The 17,204-nt window shown below is 44.3% G+C and overlaps 1 long non-coding RNA gene and 1 other non-coding gene across 4 annotated transcripts in view; one reads left to right on the plus strand and one right to left on the minus strand.

The window, feature by feature from the left end:
* The window catches only part of LOC109023884 (uncharacterized), a 122,078-nt gene that overhangs the window by 14,649 nt on the left and 90,225 nt on the right, over positions 1–17,204 (plus strand). The window lies entirely within an intron of this gene.
* LOC115931334 (small nucleolar RNA SNORA18) lies at positions 233–364 on the minus strand. The gene has a single exon (XR_004067841.1). It is a non-coding gene; the product is annotated as a small nucleolar RNA SNORA18 (small nucleolar RNA).

Here is a 17,204-nt window from a genome sequence, read left to right on the forward strand (position 1 = left end):
ATGGGAAAAATCAATAATCTTTGGGATCTAATTTCTACAACCAATTTACTTTAGGGTAATTTTTAGAGTAGGTGGATCTTCCTGGTTCTCAATTTGACACCCTCTCTAAACATGAATGTGTTCAATCATACTCATTTCTAAGCTATCACACTCAAGAATAATAGTACAGATCTGTGGAATATGCCAGTATCTACAGTAAAAGATACATTATTAGGTCTTTCATAATTTTAGCAACTGTCTTGTAGTTCCTTCCCACAGACCTAACTAATAGTCCTGTGAGTAAAGCAAAACCACAGAGTTAGTCTATGAGGAATTTCCAACAACATGCAGCTACAGGAAAAGCCCCATTGGAATAGACCTCCACCAATAATAATATTATCTATAATAGTAAAAATCTGGAAACAACCTCAATCTCCATCATATAGTAATCAATAAATGTATATAGGATAGTCCCTACAATAAAAAAATACAGAAAAAATGAATGAACTAATATGACGTCTGTGAAAAACTAAATTTACCATCTTTCAACATGGTTAATTCTCAGAAACATGATGTTAAGTGACAAAAAAAAAAAAAAAAAAAGAAAACAACCACAAACAGAAAAAAGCACGTAGGCAGGGCGTGGTGGCTCATGCCTGTAATATCAGCACTGTTGGGGGCGCTGAGGAGGGAGGATCCCTTGAACTCAGGAGTTTGAGACCAGCCTGGGAAACACAGGGAGACCCCATCTCAAGAAAAAAGAGGTATATATGTTACTTCTATAAAATTTTAAAACATTTGAAGTACAACTATATATTGTTTATAGATCAAAAATATGTAGGAAATGTATAAAAATATTCATAGAAATTTTAAACACTGAGGCTGGGCGTAGTGGCTCAAGCCTGTAATCCCAGCACTTTGGGAGGCAGAGGTGTGCGGATCATGAGGTCAGGAGTTTGAGACCAACCTGGCCAACATGGTGAAACCCCATCTCTACTAAAAATACAAAAAAATTAGCCGGGTGTGTTGGCACGCACCTGTAATCCCAGCTACTCGGGAGGCTGAGGCAGGAGAATCATTTGAACCTGGGAGGTGAAGTTTGCAGTGAGCTGAGATCACACCACTGTACTCCAGCCTGGGCGCCTGCCTCAGCCTCCCAAAGTGCTGGGATTACAGGCGTGAGCCACCATGCCTGGCCAAAAAGGAATTTTAAACACTGAATTCCTCATAGTGTCTACAAAGGAAGGGTGAGGACTAGGCTCAGGGTAAGGGATTCAGGGGGCCACAACTATATCTGTAAGTGTTGTTTCTTTAAAAACAAAATCTGTATTTGGGGAAAGAGAAAGAAAAAAAAACAATAAAATCTGAATTAGTACGGCACTGCATAGCACAATGATAATAGATGATGAAGTTGGGTGTTGAGTACCTCAGTATTCATTATAATATTTCATTTATTGAATTTTAAAAGTACTCCATAATAAAATTAATAATTAAAAAACGGGTCGGAGTGGTGGCTCACGCCTGTAATCCCAGCACTTTGGAAGGGCGAGGCGGGCAGATCACCTGAGGTGAGGAGTTTGAGACCAGTCTAGCCGACGTGGCGAAACCCTGTCTCTACCAAATAAATATTAGGCGGGTGTGATGGTGGACACCTGTAATCCCAGCTACTCGGGAGGCTGATGTAGGGAGAATTGCTTCAATCCAGGAGGAGGAGGTTGCAGTGAGCTAAGATCCCACCACTGTGCTCCAGCCAGGGTGACAGAGCGAGACTCTGTCTTAAAAAACAAACAAACAAAACACCAATCAACCAAACAAAAAAAAAAAAACAAGGCGGGGGTGTGGTTGGTCACACTTGTAATCCTAGCACTTTGGGAGTCCAGGGCGAGCAAATTGCTTGAGCCCAGGTGTTTGAGACTAGCCTGGGCAACATGGCAAAACCCAGTCCCTATTAAAAACAAAAACAAACAAAAAAAACACAAGCGGCTATTAAAACAAAATTAATTACACCTACATTTGTTAACATGGATGTGGCCGGGCATGGTGGCTCATGCCTGTAATCCCAGCATTTTGGGAGGCCGAGGCGGGCAGATCACCGGAAGTCGGGAGTGTGAGACCAGCCTGACCAAAATGGAGAAACCCTGTCTCTACTAAAAATACAAAATTAGCTGGGCGTGGTGGTGCATGCCTGTAATCCCAGCTACTCGGGAGGCTAAGGCAGGAGAATCACTTGAACCCAGGAGGCAGAAGTTGTGGTGAGCCGAGATGGCACCATTGCACTCCAGCCTGGGCAACAAGAGTGAAACTCCGTCTCAAAAAAAAAACAAACAAACAAACAAAAAAAAAAAAAACACCTGGACGTATTTCAAAAGCAATGTTACATGAAAAAAAAAGTTGCAGTATGGTATATACGTTATGATGCTATTTCTTTCCGTTTTAAAAATAAAATGATACTCAATATTATTTATGGATCTATATTTATATGGAGACTTACATGGTAAAAATATTTTTCTTTCTTTTATTTTTGGGACAGGGCCTCTGTCACCCAGGCTAGAGTGTAGTGGATATGATCATAGCTCACTGCAGCCTCAACCACCTGGCCTCAAATGGTCCTCCCATCTCAGCCTCCTGGAGCAGTTGGGACTACAGGCACACACCAGCATGCCTGGCTAATTTTTTTTGTTTTGTTTTTGAGATGGTTTCTTACTCTGTTGCCCAGGGTGGAGTGCAAAGGCTCGATCTTGGCCCACTGCAACCTCTGCCTCCCAGGTTCAAGTGATTCTCCTGCCTCAGCCTCCTGAGTAGCTGAGACAACAGGCACCCACCACCACGTCTGACTAATTTTTGTATTTTTTTTTTTTTCCTGAGACGGAGTCTCGCTCTGCTGCCCAGGCTGGAGTGCAGTGGCACCATCTCGGCTCACTGCAAGCTCCGCCTCCAGGGTTCACGCCATTCTCCTGCCTCAACCTCCCGAGTAGCTGGGACTACAGGTGCCCGCCACCACGCCCGGCTAATTTTTTGTATTTTTAGTAGAGACGGGGTTTCACCATGTTAGCCAGGATGGTCTCGATCTCCTGACCTCGTGATCTGCCCGCCTCGGCCTCCCAAAGTGCTGGGATTACAGGCGTGAGCCACCACACCTGGCCTAATTTTTGTATTTTTAGTAGAGACAGGGTTTCACCATGTTGGCCAGGTGTGATTTTTTTATTTTTATTTTTATTTTTGTATAGACAGGGGTGTCATCATTTTGCCTAGGCTGGTCTCACTCTTGGGCTCAAGGGATTCTTCTACCTTGGCCTCCCAAAGTGCTGGGGTTACAGGCATGAGCCACTGTGCCCAGCCCTCTCTCTCTCTCTCTCTTTTCTGTGATTGCAAAAGAGTTAAGGGTTGCATGAATAAACTTTCTTTCCTGCAAAAATACTTCCAAATTAAAGGGCATGACACACACCAAGATCCAAATCGTTTTTCCTCTGAGAAGCAAGGGAAATGAATAGGATTGAGGAGGGATGCGAAAGAGATTTCCAAATATTTACATTGGTTAAATCTGGATATTGAGTATATGGGTGTTTATTATATTACCCTTTGTGCTTCTTGGTATGTTTGAGATTGTTCTTATTTTTAAATAAATTAACCCTTCCATTCTGCATGGCATTTCCCTTTGGTGGTAATGCGAGTAACCACATAAGTATATCCTGTCACTTGGTTGGCATAAAAAGGGAAGGCTGGGCACAGTGGATCACACCTGTAATCCCAGCACTTTGGGAGGCCAAGGCAAGAGGATCTCGAGGTCAGGAGTTCAAGACCAGCCTGACCAACATGGTGAAACCCCGTCTCTACTAAAAATACAAAAATTAGCCAGGCATGGTGGTGCCCGCCTGTAATTCAGCTACTCAGGAGGCTGATGTAGGAGAATCGCTTGAACCCTGGAGGCGGAGGTTGCAGTGAGCCGAGATCGCGCCATTGCACTCCAGCCTGGGTGACAGAGTGAGACTTCATCTCAAAAAACTACAACAACAACAACAACAACAACAAAAAAAATGGAAAAGATGTCCTCTATCAATCTGCCATTTCCTTTTGTTCTGGTATACCCATTGCTGCACCCATTTTTTTCAAAGACTGATTTGATATCATTAGTTAAAAACTACTCCCTGAAGGCTTATGCTCCCTCTTATTTCTGTGGGTGTGAAACTGCATTGCTGTCTTGGGAGAACAGTGGAGTACTAGGCACAGGCAATTAAGAGAATAAGCTCGATAGTTGATTCCACTACACCCGGCCCCTAGATGTTCCCCACAAAGGCCGAGGCGGTGGATCACTTGAGGTCAGGAGTTCGAGACCAGCCTGGCCAACATGCTAAAACCCCGTCTCTATTAAAAACACAAAAATTAGCCAGGCATGGTGGCACATGGCTGTAATCCCAGCTACTCAGGAGGCTGAGGCAGGAGAATTGCCTGAACCTGGGAGGCAGAGGTTGCAGTGAGCCGCGATGGCGCCTCTGCACTCTAGCCTGGGCAACAGAACGAGACCCCATCTCAAAAAAAAAGACCAGCCTAGGCAAGATGGTGAAACCCCATCTCTTAAAAAAAAAAAAAAAAATCCAAATTTAGTCTATAACTGTAACCTTTCGTGTGTGTGTGTTATTTTTTTAGACAAGGTTACACTGGAGTGCAGTGGTACAATCACAGCTCACTGCAGCCTTGACCTCCTGGGCCTAAGTGATCCTCCTTGGGCCCAGGCATGCACTACCATGCCAAGCTAATTTTTTTTTTTTTTGATTTTTTTAAAGACAGGGTCTCAAGCTCCTGGGCTCAAGTGATCCTCCTGCCTTGACCTCCCAAAGTGCTGGAATTACAGGTGTGAGCCACCTCGCCTGGCCAGTACTCCATATGTTATTCTCTGATATTTGTTAATTCACATATCCGTTTTGCATAGCTGCCATCTGTATGTGAAGGGCCAAGGGAAGACTTCCCCTTTGCCCTTGAAGGTTTGCTGAAATCAGCTGACAAAAGTCAGATTAATAGGAGAAAAGACATAACACAATTTTATTTTAATGTGCATAGCATGGAATTGCAGATTGAGTACCCAGTAACCCAACCCCGAGTACAGAAGCTTACATACTTTTTTTTAAAAAACATTAAAATAGAGACAGGGTCTCGCTATGTTGCCCATGCTGGTCTCGAACTCCTGGACTCAGGGGAAGCTTCCACCTCTTCCTCCCAGAGTGCTCAGATTACAGGTGTGAGCCACCAGGCAGGCCTACATCCTCTTCAAAAGGGCGAGGGGAGATAGGGAATGTAGACAATTCATTTGAGAGGCAGAAAATGATTTGTTTTTTTAATTTGTTGAGACAGAGTCTTGCTTGCTGTATTGCCCAGGCTGGAGTGCAGTGGCACCATCTTGGCTCACTGCAACCTCCACCTCCCCAGTTCAAGCGATTCTCATGCCTCAGCCTCCCAGGTAGCTGGGATTATAGGCACATGCCATCACGCCTGGCTAATTTTTTTGCATTTTTAGTAGAGACAGGGTTTCATCATGTTGGCCAGGCTGGTCTCAAACTCCTGACCTCAGGTGATCCGTCCACCTTGGCCTCCCAAAGTGCTGGGATTACAGGCATGAGCCACTGTGCCTAGTCATGACACTGAGGGTTTTTTCCTATTTTTATTTAATTTAATTTTTTGAGATGGGTGTCTCACTATGTTGCCTAGTCTAGTCTCGAACTCCTGAGATCAAGTGATCCACCCGCCTTGGCCTCCCAATGTGCTGGGATTACAGACATCTGACCAAATGATTATTAGGGAGAATAAATACATAGGAATTAACTTCTAATGATCCTCTTTGTGAAAAAGTCCCTCCAGGTGTGGTTGCATTTCTGTCTTTTCTGAGATAGATACTGAGATTTCAGCAAGGGGAGGAAGGCAATTGTGTTTTTTGTTTTGTTTTGTTTTTGTTTTTGTTTTTGAGACGGAGTTTCACTCTTGTCGCCCAGGCTGGAGTGCAGTGGTGCGATCTCAGCTCAATGCAACCTCTGCCTCCCGGGTTCAAGCGATTTTCCTGCCTCAGCCTCCTGAGTAGCTAGGATTACAGTCACCTGCCATCACGACTGGCTAATTTACTTATTTATTTATTTTTTGTATTTTTAGTAGAGATGAGGTTTCACCACGTTGGCGAGGCTGGTCTGGAACTCCTGACCTCAGATGATCCACCCACCTTGGCCTCCCAAAGCAGTGGGATTACAGGCATGAGCCACCGTGCCCAGCCTTTTTTTTTTTTTTTGAGATGGAGTCTTGCTCTGTCTCCCAGGCTGGAGTGCAATGGCATGATCTCAGCTCACTGCAACCTCCGCCTCCAGGGTTCAAGTGATTCTCCTGCCTCAGCCTCCTGAGTAGCTGGGATTACAGGTACATGCCATCACGCCCTGCTAATTTTTGTATTTTTAGTACAGACAGGGTTTCAGCATGTTGGCCAGGCTGGTCTCAAACTCCTGACCTCAAGTGATCCACCTGCCTTGGCTTCCCAAAGTGCTGGGATTACAGGCGTGAGCCACCGCACCCGGCCCCCAATTGTGTTTCTTTTGGAAAGAAGCTCTCTTGATCAGATAGGGAAATTCCAGAGAGAGTCCCTCCCTGCACTTGGAGTGCAGGGGACAAGACAAGGTTTAAGGGACCTTGATTCTGAGGCAGCTTCTAAGCCTTCTCAGCATGTCAAAGCACAGTCTTTAGGGTATCTCTTTCTGAGGATTACCACCTACATAAGGATTTTGATGTCTTTTTATTAAACTTCAGCTACCACTTCCGTGTGTCCACCTAGTTCATGCACTAGTCAGTGTTTCATAGTTTTCTATCTTGACAATGTACCAGTTTGCTCAGCCTTACTTCTATTGTTGAACTTTTGAGATTTTTCCAATTTTCCAGTTTTATAAATAGCATTTCTATGACCATCTTTGTACACACTACTTCTTTTCTTTCTGGTCATTTCCTTGAGCTTAATCCTACAAGTGGAATTAGTGGGCTAAAGGGTATGAATAATTTTAGAACTCTAAATCCATATTCCAACATTACATCAATTTACCTTTGACCCAACAATATTGAGTTTGCTTGTTTTCATATATTTCAAAAAAATGTAATAGACATATAATGGTTATTAAAAGTTTCTTAATTCAAAATTTTCCCAGGCTGGAGTGCAATGGCACCATCTCGGCTCACTGCAACCTCCACCTCTTGGGTTCAAGCAATTCTCCTGCCTCAGCCTCCAGAGTAGCTGGGATTACAAGTGCATGCCACCACGCCCAGCTAATTTTTGTATTTCTAGTAAAGACAGGATTTTGCCATGTTGGCCAGGCTGGTCTCAAACTCGTGATCTCAGGTGATCCACCTGCCTCAGCCTCCCAAAGTGCTGTGATTACAGGCGTAAGCCACTGCACCCGGCCCTTTTTGTCTGATTATTAAAAATAATACTCATTTTGGAAGAAAAAAACTCAAGTAAGTGAAAGTGCCCTGGAAACCTCCACCCGGCCAAAAGGTGACATGTTGCCATTTGGCTTACAGTCTTTCACTTATTTCATATGCCTGGATAGTTTCGTTCTTTTGTTGTTGTTGTTTTTGTTTTGCTTTTTTGAGATGGAGTCTGACTCTGTCACCCAGGTTGGAATGCAGTAACGCAATCTTGGCTCACTGCAACCTCTGTTTCCCAGGTTCAAGCAATTCTCCTGCCTCAGCCTCCCCAGTAACTGGGATTACAGGTGCGTGCCACCACGCCCAGCTGATTTTTTGTATTTTTAGTAGAGGTGGGGTTTCACCACGTTGGCCAGGCTGGTCTTAACTCCTGACCTCAAGCAGTCTACCTGCTTTGGCCTCCCAAAGTGCTGGAATTACAGGCATGAGCCACTGCGTCTGGCTCTGTCGCCCAGGCTGGAGTGCAGTGGCCCGATCTCCGCTCACTGCAAACTCTGCCCCCCAGGTCCACGCCATTCTCCTGCCTCAGCCTCCCGAGTAGCTGGGACTACAGGCACCCGCCATCACGCCCAGCTATTTTTTTTGTATTTTTAGTAGAGACGGGGTTTCACTGTGTTATCCAGGATGGTCTTGATCTCCTGACCTCGTGATCCGCCCACCTCGGCCTCCCAAAGTGCTGGGATTACAGGCGTGAGCCACCTCACCTGGCCAAAACATTTGGAAGTTCTTTAGAAACCCACCCAATCGGCCGGGCATGGTGGCTCACGCCTGTAATCCCAGCACTTTGGGAGGCCAATGCGGGTGGATCACTTGAGGTCAGGAGTTTGAGACCAGCCTGGCCAACATAGTGAAACCCCGTCTCTACTAAAAATACAAAAATTAGCCAGCATCATGGTGCATGCCTGTAGTCCCAGCTACTTGGGAGGCTGAGGCAGGAGAATCACTTGAACCCTGGAGGCAGAGGTTGCAGTGAACTGAGATCATGCCATTGTACTCCAGCCTGGGCGACAGAGCAAGACTCTGTCTCAAAAAAAAAAAAAAAAAAAAAAAACTAAAAAACAAAGAAACCCAACCCACCCAATTAATATAGCCTGTGTGTTTGCTATTCTTCACTCTTGCCTTAGATTATCCCTTTTCTCTCTGAATCTATAACCCTAACCTCTTTACCAGCTCTTTTTCCTGAAACTTCCAAAATAATCCAATCTCCTTAAAGCTTTACCTGCTACCATTGACCTTTCAGCTGCAAGTTCTTTTTTTTTTTTTTTTTCTTCACGGTCCACTCTAAACCACAGCAGCAGTTCAGAACACTATGCTGGACTGTACCCCAGATGATTTAAATCAGGATCTTAAAGAATAGGGCCCAGGAATCTACACTTTAAAAAGTGCCCTGAATGATTCTAGTTGTAGGTAGGGTTGAAAAACCACTGAGTTATTCTGATTTCTAGAATGATTGATCTATACCTGCTTGTTTCTACTTTTTTACAAATCACTTTCTTCTTAATTCCCTACAAATTGGACTCTGAGTCTTCTGATTTTTTTTGAAACCCATAACTTCCCTTGGATCTAATTCAACAGTATTCAGTCCTGAGAGTGGGTGGTACATCTAGAAGTTGGCCTTTCTGCCTCTGATGTACTTTCGGTGTTAATTTACAAGTTTCATATTTGGTTGTTTCAGAGTTTTATGTTTGCTAGTGTATGATTTTTCTTTTATTTATTTATTTTTTTGAGATGGAGTCTCATTCGGTTGCCCAGGGTGGAGTGCAGTGGCACCGTGTCAACTCACTGCAACCTCCGTCTCCTGAGTTCAAGCAATTCTCCTGCCTCAGCCTCCCAAGTAGCTGTGATTACAGGTGCCAGTCACCATGCCTGGTTAATTTTTATAGAGATGGGGTTTCCCCATATTGGCCAGGCTGGTCTCGAATTCCTGACCTCAGATGATCTGCCCGCCTCAGCCTCCCAAAGTGCTTGGATTACAGGCGTGAGCCACTGCGCCTGACATCTTTTTTTTTCTTTTTTTTTTTTTTTGAGATGGAGTCTTGCTCTGTTACCCAAGCTGGAGTGCAGTGGCACAATCTCGGCTCACTGCAACCTCTGCCTCCCAGGTTCAAGCGATTCTCCTGCCTCAGCCTCCTGAGTAGCTGGGACTACAGGCGAATGCCACCATGCCTGGCTAATTTTTGTATTTCTAGTAGAGACAGGGTTTCACTATGTTGACCAGGCTGATCTCAAACTCCTGACCTCATGATCCACCCGCCTCAGCCTCCCATAGTGCTGGGATTACAGGCATGAACCACTGCGCCTGGCCTCTCTTTTTTTTTTTTTTTTTAAACGAAGTCTTGCTCCGTCACCCAGGCTGGAGGGTAGTGGTGCAACCTCTACTCACTGCGACCTCTGCCTCCCTGGCTTAAACCATCCTCACACCTCAGCCTCCTAAGTAGCTAGGACTACAGGTGCATGCCACCATGCCCAGCTAACTTTTGTATTTTTAGTACAGACAAGGTTTTGCCATGTTGCCCAGGCTGGTTTCGAATTCCTGAGCTCAAGAGATCTGCCTGCGTCAGCCTCCAAAACAGCTAGGATTACAGGCGTGAGCTACTATACCCAGCCTAGTGTGTATTTATTCCTGTATTGCAAACCGCCCCCAAAATTTATCAGCTTAAAACAATAAAAACCAGGCTGGGGGCAGTGGCTCACGTCTGTAATCCCTGCACTTTGGGAGGCCGAGGCGGGCAGATCACAAGGTCAGGAGATCGAGACCATCCTGGCTAACACGGTGAAACCCCGTCTCTACTAACACAGAAAAATTAGCCGGGCGTGGTGGCGGGTGCCTGTATTCCCAGCTACTTGGGAGGCTAAGGCAGGAGAATAGCATGAACCCAGGAGGCAGAGCTTGCAGTGATCCCGGCCTGGGTGACAGAGTGAGACTCTGTCTCAAAAAAAATAAAAATAAAAATAAAAAAAATAAAAACCACTTATTTGTTCTCATGCTGCCATTCAAGCAGGGCTGAGTGGGCCCTGCTAGTCTCTGTTCCATATTATGTTGCCTGGACATGCTTTACTCACAAGTCTGCTGCCTCACTTGCCTTCAGTGCTCTAACAGAGTAGTTGGACTGTTTTATACAGTGGCTCAAGGGCCCTTGAGAGAAAAAGTGAAAACCACCAGGTTTCTTAATACGCAGGCCTGCAATGGGAAGGGTGCCATTTTTGCCACATTCTGTGGGTGAGAGCAAGTTCCAGGCCAGCCCAGATTAAAAGAGAGAAGAAATAGACTCCACTCTGGATAGAGAACAGCATACGTGAAGATGGATGGTAGGTTTCAAACAGGGAAAATATACCAGCCACATGGAAGATAATATTTTGAATCATGGATTGAATAAATAGATTAATGGATAAAATGGGACAAAAATATTTTAAAATATACAAATCGTCCTTAGACAAATAAAGATTTAAATCTGTTATATAAGGGAATGTATTATTTGTTATTTATTTATTTATTTGATACAGGGTCTTGCTCTGTTGCCCAGGCTAGTGTGCACTGGCATAATCTTGGCTCACTGCAACCTCTGCTCCCAGGCTCAAGCGATCCTCCCACCTCAGCATCCCCAGTAGCTGGGACCACAGGTGTGCACTGCCATGCTTGGCTAATGTGTGTGGTTTTTTAAAAAAATTTTTGTACAGACAGGATTTCACCATGTTGCCCAGGCTGGTCTCGAACTCCTGGGTTGAAGTGATCTGCCTGCCTCAACCTCCCAAAGTGCTGGGATTATAGGGGTGAGCCACTGCACCCCACCAATGGAATGTATTTAATAATACAGACTGTATTTCATTTTGCACCAAAAGAGAGGCTGAGGGAAGCGATGGATATGTTACATCAAGACAGACTGTGTGAGGCCAGCCCAGATAGTGGGAAGCTAGGGACACTTCAGCTAGAACAGAAGGATATATCCTTAGCAGGCCCCTAAGTGAGGTAGAACAGAGGTCAGGTCCAGGCAGGTCAGGTCTGAGAGTGCAGAGCAGGGGCAGAAGTCATCAAGGATTGGATGTGCTGCAGGTCCAGGCAGCAGGTCTTCATCAGTGAAGTCAGACCCTTGCACTAGAAACCTGGAACAACTGAAGGACAATGATCTGGGGGCCCAGGCCAACAGGAGACAAGATACTGGGAAACCAGCACTAAGCATGGAGATTGACCCTGGGCACACTGCCCTCTGAGCCCCTTCTCCACCCCTAGCCTGGGGCAGCACTGGCCTTAGATGATGTTGGGCCTCAGTCCATGAAAGGAGACAGTGTGGCTGGAGTACAAGAATGAAGAGGCCAGAGGCAGATAGTTCCTAACAGATTGGGCCCAGTGAAAGCCATTATCCTCCCTTTGATCAATAACTCCAAAACGGATGCTACAATATTTAGACCATCCATTTCAGTGTTTTATCACGCTGCTACAAAGGGCCTTTTGTACAGATACATAGTCTTTGTCTTACAAAGCCCCAAAATATAGGAAATATGCTGAGTTTTCCTAACTGCCTAATGAATAACCATTTGTAATCAACTGTCCATACTGAAAACCCTTAAAGGTATTATGGAACACATTTTATATTTTTATTACCTGCCAAATATAACAATTCCATTTTGGAACTGAATCTAGCCAAAAGCATAAAGTGGGAAGAGTTTCCTGTGATGCTCTTGGCATATCCTTTCTTAACCCTTCTCTGTCTCTCATTTCAGGACTCTATTTTTTTTTTCTTTTAGAGACTGGATCTTGCTGTGTCGCCCAGGCTGCAGTGCAGTGGCATGATCGGCATGATCACCACTTATTGCAGCCTCGACTTTCTGGGCTCAAGTGATCCTCCCATCTTAGTCACCTGAGTAACTGGGACTACAGGTGCATGCTGCCATGCCTGGCTAAGTTTTTTTTATTTTTTTTTGTAGAGACAGGGTCTCACTATGTTGCCCAGGCTGGTCTCAAACTCCTGGATTCAAGTGATCCTCCTGCCTCAGCCTCCCAAAGTGCTGGGATTACAAACAAGAGTCGCTGTGCCTGGTCTCAGGACTTGTGTTTCCTTGCTGGTTCATCTGTTCTCTCTACCCTCTTTTCCAGAAGAAGCACAGCTCTTGGTATAAGCTGGTGATAATTGTTTTTGCCAGAATAACTCAAAATATGATGCAGTAACCAGACTACCAGATGGCCTGCTGTGATCCCCACTTCCTGATATTCACAGCCTTGTCAAATTCCTTCCTACACTGTATGAGGGTTGGTCTGTGTGACCAATAGAGTATGGCAAAAGTATGTTCCTTCCAAGGTTATTAAAGACTAGGGCTTCCTTCCAAGGTTATTAAAGACTGGGGTTCTATCTTGGGTCTCTTTCATTCTATTTTTTTTTTTTTTTTTTTTTTAGAGATGGTGTCTTGCTACGTTAACCCGGCTGGATTTGAACTTCTGGGCTCAAGGGATCCTTCTTCCTCAGCCTCCTGACTAGTTGGGACTATAGGCACAAGCCACTATGCCCAGGCTTGCAATCTATATTTTTAAGATGCTTATGGGGCAATTGTTACAAACTCTTAAATTTGAGATGTACTGTCGTCGTCTTCTTCTTCTTCTTCTCCTTCTCCTCCTTCTCCTTCTCTTCCTTCCTCCTCCTCCACCTTCTCTTCTCCTTCTTCCTGTCCTTCTTCTCCTCCTTCTCCTTCTTCCTCTTCCTTTTCTTCTTCTTTTTTTTTTTTTTTTTGAGACAGAGTCTTGCTCTGTTGCCCAGGCTGGAGTACAGTGGCACGATCTCAGCTCACTGCAACCTCTGCCCTGCAGGGTTCAAGCGATTCTTCTGCCTCAGCCTCCCAAGTAGCTGGGACTACAGGCGCATGCCATCACGCCCGGTTAATTTTTTTATTTTTAGTAGAGACAGGGTTTCACCGTGTTAGCCAGGACGGTCTCAATCTCCTGACCTCATGATTTGCTCACCTCGGCCTCCCAAAGTGCTGGGATTACAGGTGTGAGTCACTGCGCCCGGGCTTTTTTTTTTTTTTGGAGACAGAATCTTGCTCTGTTGCCCAGGCTGGAGTGCAGTGGTGCAGTCTTGGCTCACTGCAACTTCTGCGTCCTGGGCTCAAGTGATTCTCCTGCCTCGGCCTCCCAAGTATCTGGGATTATAGGTGGGTACCACCACACCTGGCTAAGTTTTCGTATTTTTAATAAAGACAGGGTTTCACCATGTTGGCCAGGCTGATCTTGAACAGCTGACCTCAAGTGATCCACCTGCCTCAGCCTCCCAAAATACTGGGATTATGGGCCACTGCACTCGGCCCTACTGACTTACTTTAATTCATTAGTATTACTTCTTCCAAATGTATTTGTATTTTAATTCTAATTTATAAGACGTAAAGCAACAAGTATTATCTGGGGGCTTAAACACTACGACTAGAGATTCTTGATGCTTTTGGATTCTATACATTATTTTTTCCCTTTTGAGACAAGGTCACACTCTATTGCCCAGGCTGGAGTGTGGAGTGCAGTGGTGCCATCTCTGGTGTACTGCAACCTCGGCCTCCTGGGAGAATCAAGCAATTCTTGTGCTTCAGCCTCCTAAGTAGCTGGGACTACAGGCACGCGCCGCCACGCCCAGCTAAATTTTGTATTTTTAGTAGAGATGGGGTTTCACCATGTTGGCCAGGCTGGTCTTAACTCCTGACCTCAAGCAGTCTACCTGCCTTGGCCTCCCAAAGTGCTGGGATTACAAAACATTATTTTAAATACTGTTCATGGTATGCTTGAAGCAGTTAAAAGACTGAATGAATACTAGGCAAGTCAAAAATGACTACGATCCAATCCAGTCACTCCTTTTTTTTTTTTTATTTTGAGACACAGTCTTTCTCTGTCACCCAGGCTGGAGGGAAGTGGTGCGATCTTGGCTCATTGCAGCCTCTGCCTCCTGCGCTCATGTGATCCTGTCACCTCAGCCTCCCAAATAGCTGTGACTACAGGCACACATTACCACGCCCAGCTAATTCTTGTATTTTTAGTAGAGACAGGGTTTTACCATGTTGCCCAGGCTGATCTCAAACTCTTGGACTCAAGCAGTCTGCCCGCACCGGCCTCTGAAAGTGCTGGGATTACAGATGTGAGCCACCGTGCCTGGTTCCAGTCACTTATTTAGTGTATCCTTGTCCACAAAAGTGGATATCCACACAACACATTTCTCCCTTGGTTACACTTTAGCCCTGTGCCGCTGTTTGAACAGCACAATTTATTACTCTGTATGTGTTCACTCATAAACTAAAGGGGCCAGATTTATTCATACTCCAGCAAGATTATGCCAAGCTTTGTGCTGGACATGAGTTAGGCCTCACCATTATGCATTCTGGTATATGCTCTGCCTTATGTCAGGCTCTATGCAATGTTCCACTGGTAAAAGATTCAAACTGTTTAGAACCATAGCCCAAACTCAGCATTAGAGATGGTTGTTATATTAGAGTTCTGACACGAAAAAGACTACACATTCAAACTGTGATAATTTAGGAAGAGTTTAATGAAAGGGCTAGAAATGAAGGTATGAGATAAGTGTAGGGAAACTGCAAGGCATAGTGCAGCACCCAGAGGCTAGTAACTGCACAGCTGTGTTACCACCTCTCATGGCTAAAGGAAGGGATCACTTCCTGGAAATGGAGACAGAGAGGGGCTGTGTGTAGAGTCACCTTAAAGGAGCTGAGATCTTTGGTAGAGAAAGGTATCCAGCATCCCAACCACACCCTCCCTTCCTTTCTTCTCCTGCCAGTGCTTTTCACTGGCCAAGCCCCAACAGGAAACCAGAGGGCAAGAGAGTCTCTTGAAACACTTCATAGAGGTCAGCTTGCTGGAGAAGGGGGGAGAGTGGATGTAGGGGTGGGATGAAGGAAATAGAAGATAGCTGGCACAGCCATCTATCCGTCCATGCATAAAGTTATCAGCATTTTTTAGTTCCAAAATCAACGACCCAAACTCACTAAGATACAGCTTATTTCATAATGGAGAATTTGATGAATGCTTGTTTGCTTTTCCAAACCTCATGATCACAAATATTACAGTTATAGCCTCTTTCAGGCTCTATATTTTTCAGCAGAGTGTTAATATTTTTATTCTGTTTTAATATGTGACTCTCCTTGTCTATTTTAATTAAAAGTATTTGAGGAAATGGGCTATTAAAAGCTGTATCTATATAAGTAGAGGGCAAACTTACAGGAAGATGAAGGTGTCATAGACACATGGTGTTGAAGAAGGTTCAGAAGTAGAAGTGGGATATCTGGAATAAATGGTCCTTGAGCACACAGGCCTAAGGTGAGTGGAAGGAAAGAATGAACCAGGAGACAAGGAAATGGTAAATAGCTCAAAGTACATTTCTAAATATTTTTGAACACAAAAAACACATGGTTTTATTGACTTACCAAGTCTTCATAGTCACTAAGCATGGTTAGTAGATGTTTTTCTCTTTGCCATTGGGAGGTCGTCAGGGGCTTTATGAGTAAAATTTTAGTATGCAGTATTTCTTTACTTTTATGGGCTTTAAACCTCTGAAATGTGGTATGGGTGGAGAGAAGGTACCTCTTTGAAATGAGAATAATAAAATCTGGGATTTGAAAGAGATCTTCCACTAGTATAAGAATCTAATTTACAATATTCTTACCATATAACTTTCCAATAATTTAAAGGAGGCCATTGCTAAGGAGCTCAATGTTTCCTTAGGCATCGTTTCAACTTTGTGCCTGCTCAGTCATTATAAAGCATTTTCTCCTAGAAGCAGAGATACATTTTTACAGCTTCTGCCTATGGGTTCTGGAGAAGAGAAAAAGTAATATTTTCCCTCACCCATTGCCAGGTACATGGCTGAGGTACATATAACAAGAGACAAATTAACAATAGAAAAACATACTAATTTGTTTAATAAAAATTTTATGTGACATGGGAGCCTTCAGAAATGAAGACCCAAACAAAAGGAAAAACCTGTGTATTTTTATACTTAGGTTTGATGAAGAGTGGACAGTCATGAAGAAATATAATTGGACAAAGAAAGTATGACCTAATAGTAATAAACTAAGGGAAATTTAGCAAGAGCTGTTGGTTCAGATTCTTCTTGACATCTCTGAGTCTTCGAAAATAAGGATGTTTCTTTCCTCTTAGTGTAGGGAAGCTACCTTTGTAATGAGTATTTTATGACCAGCTTCAGGTGGAGGAGAAGGACCAGTCAGAGACCTTCCTGCTTCTGCTATTTTCTCAAATACCAAAGTGACATATTTTGGGGTTAATGTTCTCCCCATTCTGCCCGTCAGCTCTCCTGCCATTTGGATGGGCTTCTCATTGTCTATTCCCTCTTCTATACGAAAAGGTCTCCTGATAATCTTCTTTCTGTTTCTTCTAGCTTTCTTTTACCCTGGTGAAATAATTAACGATAATAAGAGATGTGCATAACATTTTATTGGCACACTGTGGACTAGACAGTGGGCTAGATGTTTTATACATTCTATTGCCAGTCTTTACAAAAACATTACAAGATTGGTATTTTCTTTTCTTTTCTTTCTTTCTTTTTTTTTTTTTTTTTGAGATGGAGTCTCACTCTGCCACCCAGGCTGGAGTGCAGTGGTGTGATCTTGGCTCACTGCGACCTTTGCCTCCCGGGTTCAAGCTATTCTGTCTCAGCCTCCCGAGTAGCTGGGACTACAGGTGCATGCCACCACACCTGGCTAATTTTTTGTATTTTTAGTAGAGATGGGGTTTCACCATATTGGCCAGGCTGGTCTTGAACTCCTGACCTTGTGATTTA

Source organism: Gorilla gorilla, chromosome 19 (assembly GCF_029281585.2).
Source record: "Gorilla gorilla gorilla isolate KB3781 chromosome 19, NHGRI_mGorGor1-v2.1_pri, whole genome shotgun sequence".
Lineage (NCBI taxonomy): Eukaryota > Metazoa > Chordata > Mammalia > Primates > Hominidae > Gorilla > Gorilla gorilla.